This window comes from Alosa pseudoharengus, unplaced genomic scaffold, assembly GCF_046254945.1.
Source record: "Alosa pseudoharengus isolate Yale_2024_CS ecotype anadromous, Long Island Sound unplaced genomic scaffold, YU_APseudo_1.1 YU_APseudo_1.1_scf_1, whole genome shotgun sequence".
In the NCBI taxonomy this organism is placed as follows: domain Eukaryota; kingdom Metazoa; phylum Chordata; class Actinopteri; order Clupeiformes; family Clupeidae; genus Alosa; species Alosa pseudoharengus.
The window spans coordinates 20755596-20765595 of NW_027468564.1; the positions used below are offsets into that span (position 1 = coordinate 20755596).

Genomic DNA, 10000 nt, shown 5'->3' on the forward strand with positions numbered 1-10000 from the left:
CTTCAGTTAAGTTTCTAGAGTTCACAGTAACACACACACAGACACAGTTACTACACAGTGAAACAACAACGGTTTATCCACTGGTGACTACTCAAAGGCTTTTAGTTTCCCCTCCTCCTCCTCCTCTTCCTCCTCTTCCTCCTCCTTGGCTACAGGGATACTTTAAAGTGCCCCAACGACGACCAACAAACACCCAACAAACAACCAACAGTTGGGTCAGTGTACACAGTCAGTCTGTGTCTGTTTGTCAACGTACACCTTCAGTCTGTGTCTTGGTGTTTCTCTGTGTTAGACCAGATCAGTCCACACACACGCCCCTTTCAACCCAGACCCGTCTAGCCTGGTCCAGACCAGTTCTGTGTGGTCCATATTACAGGATTCTGTAAGTCAGTCCGGGAGGGGGAGGGGTTCAGGATGACACCACAACACACCAGACCCCTTTCAGCTCTAAGATTGGTCGGTATTATCCGAGACCTGTCGGTGGGGTCAGCAGTTCTAGAGGAGTTCTGGAGAACTCAATTCTGGAGGAGTTCTGGAGAACTCAATTCTGAAGGAGTTCTGGAGAACTCAGTTCTGCTCTCCCCTTGATCCAGACCTCGCTGTCGTCGGACCTGATTAGAACACAGTCTGGTCCAGACTCAATGGTCCTGTGTGTGAGTCCAGCAGAAGTGGTTACCGTTAGACTACATGGGCCGGTTTCCCTTACTAAGACTCCTTAAAGTCCTAGACTATAAGATACATTTAGGGAATAAATTGGATGTTAGTATACGCCAGAGAGGGTTCAGAACACACGTACAAGACCGAGACCGGTTTCGGCTGGTCCAGATGCGAGGGTTTTGTTAGTAAGAGGGTTCAGAACACACGTACGAGACCGGTTTCGGCTGGTCCAGATGCGAGGGTTTTGTTAGTAAGAGGGTTCAGAACACACGTACGAGACCGGTTTCGGCTGGTCCAGATGCGAGGGTTTTGTTAGTAAGAGGGTTCAGAACACACGTACGAGACCGGTTTCGGCTGGTCCAGATGCGAGGGTTTTGTTAGTAAGAGGGTTCAGAACACACATACGAGACCGGTTTCGGCTGGTCCAGATGCGAGGGTTTTGTTAGTTAGAGGGTTCAGTGAGTTCTGACTCTGGTTCTGGGGGAGGTGGAGTGCCTTAGCCTGGATCCCCTGGTGCTGACAGAACATGCCTCAGAATGAGATAATGGAAAAAAAGAATACATTTGAACGGGTTCACCCCTTTCTCTCTCTCTCTCTCTCACTCGCTCACCCCTCACAGAGTTTGCTGCTTTTGACCTCTCCAGTGGGAACTCTCTCTCACTCACACACACACACACACACACACACTAGTGGGGATAAACCAATAAGATCTGAATGCAGGAGTCATAATGTCTTCAGGAAACACAGTTGGAGGCAAAAGAGAAGTGTTGCCTAATATGCAAGTGTGTGTGTGTGTGTGCATGAGTATGGGGATATTAGTTGAGGGAGAAGGGGTGCATTCACATTTATGTATGCAAGTAGACATGCATATGTATATGTGCACGGGTTTGTGTTTGTGTTTTCCCATGTGTGTGTGTGCGTGTTCTTGTATGTCCTGGGTGCATGTTTGTGTGTGTGTGCGAGTGGGTGGGTGGGTGCGTGTGTGTGTGTGTACCTGTGTGTGTGTGTGTGCTTCAGTGCCTGACCACACGCTGTTGTATATTTGTTCGTGCATCCCCTCGTGTGTGCCTAGTTGCCCGGGCGACGCTCGATCGCACGCAGTGTTTTGTGTCAGCGATCTGTGACAAACGAGGTTAGCTAGGTCAGTTACATCACCCCCACAGCAGAGAGAGAAAAGGAGAGAGCGTATGTGTGTGAGTGTGTGTGTGTGTGAGCATGAATGTAGAATAATCTGTGTGTGTGTGTGTGTGCATGTCTGTGTGTGTGGCTGTGGGTGTGTGAGCATGAATTTAAGAGAATCTGTGTGTGTGTGCGTATCTGTGTGTGTGTGTGTGAGTGTGTGTGTGTGAGCATGAATGTAGAATAATCTGTGTGTGTGTGTGTGTGTGTGCATGTCTGTGTGTGTGGCTGTGGGTGTGTGAGCATGAATTTAAGAGAATCTGTGTGTGTGTGCGTATCTGTGTGTGTGTGTGTGTGGCTGTGGGTGTGTGAGCATGAATTTAAGAGAATCTGTGTGTGTGTGTCTTGTGTTTGTGTAAGATACAGTGATGAGAGAAATAAAGAAAGATAGAGAGAGAGAGGGAGTGTGTGTGTGTGTGTAACAGAGAGAAAGAGAATGTGTGTGTAACAGAGAAATAAGATGTCTTACTATTTACTTCCAAAAGAATATGGCTATTATCATGTGATCCTCTGTCCAGATCAAAACGCAAAGCTGGAGTTTTTTCAAATTGTTCCGTTTCGCTTAGTGTAGATGAGAGTTGCAAACATAACAAACGGGTTTTGGAGTCAAACAACAAATGGAATGGTGTGAATGTCATCATAGACAGAGTGAGAGACGTGGTGCATGAGAGAACAACAGGGGAGTTGTATCACACGTATGGACAGAGAGAGAGAGAGAGAGAGTACGGATAGAAGGAGGAGCCAAAAAGCACATGCCATGGGCCCCAGTCTGTCTGAGCAGCGCTGCCACTAACCACTCCCAGACACCAGCGGAGCTGAGTTACACACAGGCACATAAACCACTCACTCAAAGGGCAATAAGAACGCACCATTTAGTAAGGGTCCATATGAAAGATGGCATCGTATCAGCAAGAGTCACAGGACACACAGGGCCAAAGGTCAGAGGTCAAACTGATGACTTTTGCTCTTGACAGTTCTTGGCTGATAGACTGGGAGCAAATGTTCTGTCCATGTACCATACCATGATACTATGCAGATTTAGAATTTCCATTATGAAATGGAACCTTCAGTTATTCTAATGACCTATGCATTTGTGATACTCCTCACTTCTGATCACTATGACATTATCAAGTAGAACCTTCAGTTCGCAACATTCGATCTATGCATTTGTGATACTCCTCACTTCTGTACATTATTATAGCATCAAAATGGAACCTTCAGTTTAGCAATATTTTAATGACATGCTTGTGATCGTATTCCTCGAAGGTTTAGTGTGAGGGCAATGACGAGAGGGAAAATCTGACTCTGGAATCTGCCACTGACTCCAGCATGTCTCTCCAAGACCCCAGTAGATCTTCCGCTAACTGTTGATCTCGGGATTACAGCCTTGGAGCTGCGGAGAATGATCTATCTACCCTCTCGCCACGTTTGTGTTTGTTTTGGCTAGTCGCGGCAATTATGCTGTAAGCTAGCTCTGTCTCCAAGGAAACGCCTTTGGAGAGCGTTCCCCAAATTAGAGGGCTATAGGCTACACCATCTCATCACACCACATAAATCCCAGATAGGATATGAATGCTACTGCATATTTTATGCTGCCACATGTATGCTTTAGGTGAATAAGAAGCTGCCTTGTCTGTTGAACCACACTTTATCAGCAATATCCCAGCTGCTGTGTGCTGTAAGAGATAACATTGCATATTGTTCAGGCAACTGATCTTATGTGCATCCTGTGCAGATCTGTGCTCTAATGTCACTCAAGAAATGGCTCACTTCATGAGACATTGTGTGTGTGTGTGGGCTTCGTCCATGATGTACATTGATCTAAAACTCTTGTGTTGTCTGCAAGCTCTAGTCTTGTATGTGTTCATCTATTTTGCATTGAAGCTCGTTCTAACAGAAAGATAATAGCTTAGAAATATTTTGACTTTAACAAAAAATAAAAGGAATTTATGTCACTGGTGTGTTTTGTTCATGTCTTTTAGTCCTCCATGCAGTGGTGTGGTCTAGTCAGCTGTAGTTATACTGCTGTAGGATATAATGTGGTGTAGTCTAGTTAGCTAGTTATACCAGACATTCTAATGAGGAGACACAGCACTCAAAAAATCCTCCATAGAAATGCATGAGGTTAGTTTATAATGCCAATATGGCCGTTGTCTACACATATCACACCCCTTCCGCGGCAAAACGTCAACATGTGAATACATTGAGCCAATAATGTGGTGTGTTATGAAGACATCGTGCCAATCATGTGTTGTGATATTGATTAGGGACTTGCCTAAAAGGACTTTGCTTATACTGCTATAGGATATACTGTGATGTAGTAGTAGCTTTAGTGGGTATCCAGTGATCAACCCCAAATCCTTGCTTATTTTAAGTGGGTATGCTGAGATGGTGATGCTTTTTAAGTGGGTATAGTCCGTAGTGCTGCGTATCACATAGACTACACCACTGTCTCCATGCCATTGGCTTTGAAAGTAAAATGAAGTAAATTGTCACATTGATCAAAGAGATGAGGATATGTCGCAAAACAAATAGACTGATGAATATATGCTGGCTAAATGTTTTGTCAAAACACATTCATAATTTTTCAAACAAGAGAGTATTAAGTGCGTGTGCACACATTCACACAGAGAGAGAGAGAGACTGGTACAGACCTCTGTCTATCAAGAACAAAACCATTCAAACATGTAAAACTAACAGGATCATGCCTTTGGCCCATCTGTTTGATTTTCCACCCACAGCGGAGTTCCCTCTATACATAAAGGTCGCCATGCCAATGGTCTTCTACTGTTCCAGAGAGTTCATGACCGGAGTTCCAGAACATGTAAAGATTGTTTAAAAGTTCACATCGGAGGTCTTTGAGGCATGTGTCAAACACATGAGATGTTCCGTCTGTAAGAGGTAAATTTGAATCATCTTTTTTTTTCCAGTGTCAATCCAGATGTGAACCTTCATCTGGCTCGTGCCTCTTCCTCCACTGTCAGACCTATCCACACTCTTTCAGTTTCGGTGATGGCCACTCCATCACCAATATTCCAAAAGAACGTTTATGTGAGACCTTAGTAAGACAAATAGGTACCTTGGAACCAGGGCTGGTCCTACACTATTCTGCGCCGGGGAGCAACATCACACACCGGGTCCCCCTCATAATCGAATCCCCCCCCCCCCCCACACACACACACACACACACACGCACACACACGAGTCACGACCACGACAACCACCAACACCCATATAGCCTATGCACGGACGCATGCAAAGTTTTTTTTTTTTTCTGGTCCCCCCTCCAGACTGGGCTCGGTGCTGTTGCTCACGTTGCTACCCCTCCAGAACCGACGCTGCTTGGGAACTTGAGAAAGGTTCTTTGCCGAAATGTCGGTTTTGAAGAAATAACTTAAAAAAGAGGGATGAGAGTGTGCGGCTTCCCTAATCCTCGATTCTTAAGACAAACCATTAACACAGGTAAGCAAAACCACAGGTAAACACAGCACAGGTAAACAAAACCAGTAAGACAGGTAAACAAAACACAGGTAAACAGATCATTAACACAGGTAAACAGATCATTAACACAGGTAAACAGATCATTAACACAGGTAAACAAAACACAGGTAAACAGATCATTAACACAGGTAAACAGATTATTAACACAGGTAAACAGAAACATTACACTTTTTCTTGGTTGCTTTGATACTTGCGTCAACACGGACATCACGTTGTCAAAACAGTTAAGGTCTAAAGGTCTAAACAGAATCACTCATGGCCAAAATGACACATTTTGCTTGCAAAAGACTGTAACACTCTCAAAACATTTAAAACACAGCAAAAGCAAATTAGTACAGTACTTTCTTTAAATGTGACTTAGAGCCATACTTGCAAATAACAACACAGAACAGACATGGTATCTCTTTTGGATAATGAATGATTGCTAATTGAAGAATTGTGCAAAGGAGTTTCACATAGTGTTTTAAAGATTCAGACATATGCAAGGAATCTCTACATCTGTGAATAGATGTTTTCCTTTTGTTTAGCATATAAACCACTAGAGTTTGGTGTCTTTGAATGACATCTGTATTAACTGTTTTGCAAAAGGGTATGAGAAATGTGTGAACCCAGTGAAAACATGTCAACACATTTGCAAGAGATGACCTCTGCTGTGCAAAGAAGGTGTTCCTGAAGACCAAGTGGATCCCAGTTTCTTTAAGCAGGTCAAAGCAATCGAGAAAAACTGTAACACAGGTAAACAGAGAGGGTGGCCAGTGATGTGAACACACTCCTCAGAGAGGCCTATGCTGAGACACAAGTTCAAATGTATCTTTCAATGGAAAACAGCCTTGCCGTTAACAGTTTTTTTTTTTTTAAATGTAGTGCTTTTCAAGGCACCCAAAGCACTTTTACAGTGAAGGGGGAACCTCAACCACCACCAATGCGTAGCACCTGAGTTATGCACGGCAGCCATTTTGTATAATGTATTATGGCATCATGTATACCTCTGCTGCTCATCAAACATTGGTGGGTCACCTCACTGTTAGCTTACGGACACTTCATTTCATGCGCAAATATTTTGTTGTTGTTGTTGTCTGACTTTGTGCTTGTTGATGATTGTTTAAAGGAACCGTATGTAGGATTTTGGCCAAAACTGGTACTACAATCACTTTGAAAATATTAGGGGGGAAATATAACCCTATTATTTTTAAATATATAGTCTTTAAAAAATCATGGGCATTTACTTAAATTATTCATCTATACTAAAATGTGTAAAATATCTCAATACAATTAAAGGAACCGTATGTAGGATTTTGGCCAAAACTGGTACTACAATCACTTTCAAAATACTGTAGAGCGGTGTACACCGCAGATGTAACTAGAGCAGAGCGGGCAACCCATATGCCTAAACACTACTGACTTTGTGATTACTAGATAGGTGGAGGGTGGCGGATCAAGCTAAAACACAAATATGTAAACATCAACATCAGTTGAGGGCTGCAACTTCACTTTTTTAAATGACGATATCCTGGCCGGACTACTGTTGTCAGTGATATAAGTATTTGAAATTAGCATGATATCCTAATGTCTAGTGACAAATCAGGGCCATTTTATGATTAATTGAATTACATTTCTTACATACGGTTCCTTTAAAGTATAGGGCTCACACTATAAAATAACAGGTTTGAAATGTAAGTCCTAAACCAAGTCATTCCCTATTAATTATTCCTTCTCCACGTCATTTTCATCTGCGACAGACTGTCTTTTGAAGTCAGAGCAGAGCAACAAATGGTGCTCCGCACGCCAAAACAAGGGTTATAGTGACACCTAGTGGCCATTTGCAGAGCAACAATCTTTGTACCACAGAGTGACGATTTGCGTGTCAACAGGCCTACCCAAATAGCAAAATCAGATCGCAGGTAGCGGACCGCTGGTGGCGTGACACTTCTGGTCCGTCGTTGGACCACCATTTATTTACATGTAATTACTTGTAATGATTATTAAAATACATTAAATGTTTTTAAAATGATGGATCAAGATTAACTGAATTTGAAAAAGATTTTAGACCAATAGTGACAAAATAGGCCTATTGGGGAATTTGTCGGCAACCCGCCAGCCAACCGCTAGATGCAGGATGCATGATGCAGAATCCTCTTATATGTTAACCAAACATTAATGCATTCATACTATCAGTTATACGCAAATTACCACTGAAATAGCCTAAACTATCTCTAATGCAATTGCAGCCAGTAGGCCTAAACCATAGGCGATTTTCTTTTTGCTGAACATAAAGATGTTACTGTGTGTCGGACACTCAAAAGCAATGCAAGAACGGGAGGCGGTGAGACACATAAAGCTTGTTTGCCCATAATAGAAGTTGGGGGGCATGTATCAATCAGTTGACAAGGCTTCACCAAACTATTGTTGTAGGATAGCAATTGTTATTGTATTGCATTCCAATCTACCTCGCGAGTTCAAACGCGTATTCATATTCTTTAGGCTACATTTTGATCAAAGACGAAAACAAAAAGCTGTCAAAAGGCTATTTGGCAAACATTTCAGCTTCACTAAAGAAGTATGACTGACTCTCCTATAATGTGGGTAAAAATTTAGCAGATTAGCCTACTGTTCTGCAAATGTAGACAGAGACCATATGAGCCTCAAAATGTTTAAATTCCTTTGAAAATGACAGCTTTCTTGTTGTGGTAGTCCCCAAGTCCCACGTCGTTTACGTTGCGGGAAGTTCAAACCGTCTGACATGACATGGCTGAGAACCAATAGCAGACGGGATCTTGAACTCAAGTAACCAATCGTAGCACGGCACTATGACTCACCAAATAAGGAGAGCCAAGACCATAAAAGGCAACATTGTATCTCTTTATATGGAGGAAAGTAGATCTGGCATGTATGTCCACTACCTCGGCTACTTTTAAACACAAATAGTTTCACCGCTTTCTAATCCATTTCCTCTCATTTTAGATCAGAACGATTTAGTATGACTGAATAACACTCACCGGGGGACAAAATGGTGGTTGTTTACGACATTTTCATGGCGGACTAGGTTTTGAAGCGGAGGGATTTTCTCAGACCGTGGTTCGCCATTTCCATATGTGGCATGCAGTGTATGTTTCTGGAGGGGGTGGCTTTGATTGATGGACTGTAGGCGGAAACATCACTTCGTAAACTTTGCACTGTTGTTGTGAGTCAATTTATTTATCTTACTGATAGGATTGTTGATTGTAACGTGTGTTGTTTGAACATACGTGTCTGTGGTCGAGATAACTACTCCCATGACTGGCGGACTACAGTCGTTTTCAACTCAGTTGTCAAAAGAAGAACGGTGAATGCTAAGTTATCCATCTTTACCTGTGTGAAAAGAAGACTTTAAATTGCCAGCAGTCACAGTCCCCCCAGAAGATTAAATAATCTGCCATCGTGCCTTGGTCACCAGGATAGATTTATTTACAAAACTCAGCTGGTCTAACTAGTGAACAGCGACAACGTTGGCTGCAGTTAGCTCCTCGTTCGGAAGGACGGACGTGCCGGGGGGGACGTGCCATTGATGTTTGCGGGAAACAGCGCAGGTATGGGAACTCGAGGGGGTGTGCGCGCTGGTAACGGGGCTGGATTAACAACGCTACAGGTTGGCAACACATCCGGAGGTCTCGGTGGTGGTATGAGCACGGGCATCGCCATGCCAGACGGCGGCAGATACGACGAAAGGGAGCCCGCCGAGGTGGTCGTCAGTTGCTCCGACGCGGAGTCGGATTCGGGGGATGACGAGGACATAGGTTCAACCGGGGACAGGAGAGGGGTGAAACGCGAGAGAGCGGAGATGGAGGTCGGTGTTTCAGCGGGAGCGGCGGGCTTGGCGCCCTGTGGGTACGGTGCTTCGGCAGGTGGTGGCGCGGCCGGAGCGAAGCCAGGCAAGAAGACTCGCGGGCGAGTCAAAATCAAAATGGAATTTATCGACAACAAGCTGAGGCGGTACACAACTTTCAGCAAACGGAAGACAGGGATCATGAAAAAGGTACGTCAGATCAACACTGTCAAATCGAACCAGACATAGACCTGCTGTGATTAAATAATGATGGTGCATCGTAGCATGACATGACGCTACCTGTATGGCTTGCTAAGTCACTAGCTTTGCAGCAGCTAGCAACTTAGCGGACCTAAGTTATGAAGTTATGACATCCAAAGTTTGTTATAGCCTACGACAGTTTTTTTTTTCTCTCGTTGGGCGTCACACATGAAGTCTGGTCTATATCCGATAGCCTACTAATACCGTAGACTGAGATGAACGGACTCTCCGCTTGCAGGCAGGTTACCGCAGACTCTCATATCCTCTGGGGTCAGGACGGCAGTGGCTTCGCCGTGATGCAAGATGCCAAAAAACTTGTGAATGTGTTGATCCTGTCCAGTTGTCCACACACACACACATTCACAATCTGTCTGGGCACACATACACACTAGCCCACAGTTTACTTGGTTCAACTTCCAGTTACCACGAACAGTAACAATGACTAGAGTCTAGTCACTAGAGACTGTTGCAGTCACTGCCTAAATGCTGTGTCCAATTGACAACATATTAGTGCAGGATACTGAATTATTGCATAATAACACATGCAGAACCTAGCTGTAACAATGGCCATTACCATATTGTTACCATGCCTATTACAGC

At 43.8% G+C, this 10000-nt stretch overlaps 1 pseudogene; it reads left to right on the top strand.

The window, feature by feature from the left end:
* The first annotated feature begins 8289 nt into the window (after positions 1-8289).
* The window catches only part of LOC143117344 (serum response factor-like), a 21594-nt pseudogene continuing 19883 nt past the window's right edge, over positions 8290-10000 (top strand).